Consider the following 1,383-nt stretch of genomic DNA (forward strand, 5'->3'; position numbering starts at 1 on the left):
TGGACACCCATTTGGGTCAAATAAAGGTTCCAACTCTCACAGTTCCACTATCAGTGTGCTAGAAAATCCCAAAAAAATAGAAGCATGTAATTGGGCCATCATTTTAGTAAACTAGAAGGTGTGAATTGGCCAGATGAATGTAATTGTGATTTAGAACATTCCAGAAAAAGAATCAGGTCAAAAGGCCCCATGGTTTGAAAGTTATTGCAGTTTTTTGAGTTTTGGAGACCTCCTAAGAATACTTCAAAGTCAAGTTAGGGGCATTAAATGACCTCAAAAAGGACCAAAAAAGGGGGATGAGAGAAGCTGGTCCATAGGGCTATAGAGTGCTTCGAGAGCTTTTCGAAAATGTAAATGGTTTGTTAATCGAAGCTACGGTTCAAAAGTTATGCCTCCCAAAAGTTTGGTTACCGTTTCTGGATTCTTCTAGACTTGTGCCAACTTCTAACACAGCTTCTGGAGCCTTCTATTTGGTCGGTGGATGCCTACTAGCACCTTCTAGAATGTATTCCTAGTCCTTAACCCTTCGGGGTCTATTTAAGGAGATTCCTGGCATTGCAAAAGGTAGTTCGGAGTGGAGTTTGATAGGAGGTACTAAAAGGAGAAATTATCTCCACATTTATGCTATTGTAAGCCCTTAGGGCATGTTTTGAACTTTATTTTCTCTATACTGAATGTATTAGCTTATTTTTCAATTAATACAATTTTCCTTTTCTATTGTGTCCATTATGTTCTTGGGTTGTGTCCCCATCACTTGGTAGTGAAAAATTTTGGCAATCGATAATGAAAATCTAGGCACTGAAAATACTATGTTCGTAACATTGTTTAGCAAGCTTGGTGTGCCTATGAAATTTTTTTTTTTGCTAATGTTCTTGAGGATGCTCTAATTGGAATGGTGACCATTAGGCCTTTGCCACTTGGAAGGCCTATTAGTGACAAGGTGGGAAATCAAGGAGCTTATTTATTTGGGGTAATTATCATAAAAGAACAAATTAAAGTTGGATAGTTGTTAGAGCCAATTCACCTGCACAAAGAAAATTTAAGCTTCTTTATTTTGAGCAGGAGGCAATAGTGGTTATGGGCTAGCCATATAGGAAGATAGTGAAAAGATGGGTAAAGGTACTTTAGATGGAATGTATTTCTTACATTTTCAACTCTATCACCTTGATTCATCAATCAATGCATTGGTTATGGCTAACAATTCTAATGCTACATTTGAAATTGGAAGGCCTTCATCCCTACGAAGTTTTAGAGCTGAAAGCAGGTACACACATATTTGCAATGTATGCCAACATTTTTTTAAAGAGTGCAAGCTATACCATTGGGGCTATTTGTGTGATGTCTTTTGAAGATTCTAAGAATGGAAATCCAAAGAGAAGATAG

The 1,383-nt window shown here is 37.4% G+C and overlaps 1 pseudogene; it reads left to right on the forward strand.

Annotated features, from left to right (window-relative positions):
• The first annotated feature begins 770 nt into the window (after nucleotides 1–770).
• LOC149569083 (chaperone protein dnaJ 15 pseudogene) lies at nucleotides 771–1,383 on the forward strand (annotated as a pseudogene).

The sequence above is a fragment of the Cupressus sempervirens genome, chromosome 3 (assembly GCF_028749045.1).
Source record: "Cupressus sempervirens isolate cs-2001-9-10 chromosome 3, ASM2874904v1, whole genome shotgun sequence".
Lineage (NCBI taxonomy): Eukaryota > Viridiplantae > Streptophyta > Pinopsida > Cupressales > Cupressaceae > Cupressus > Cupressus sempervirens.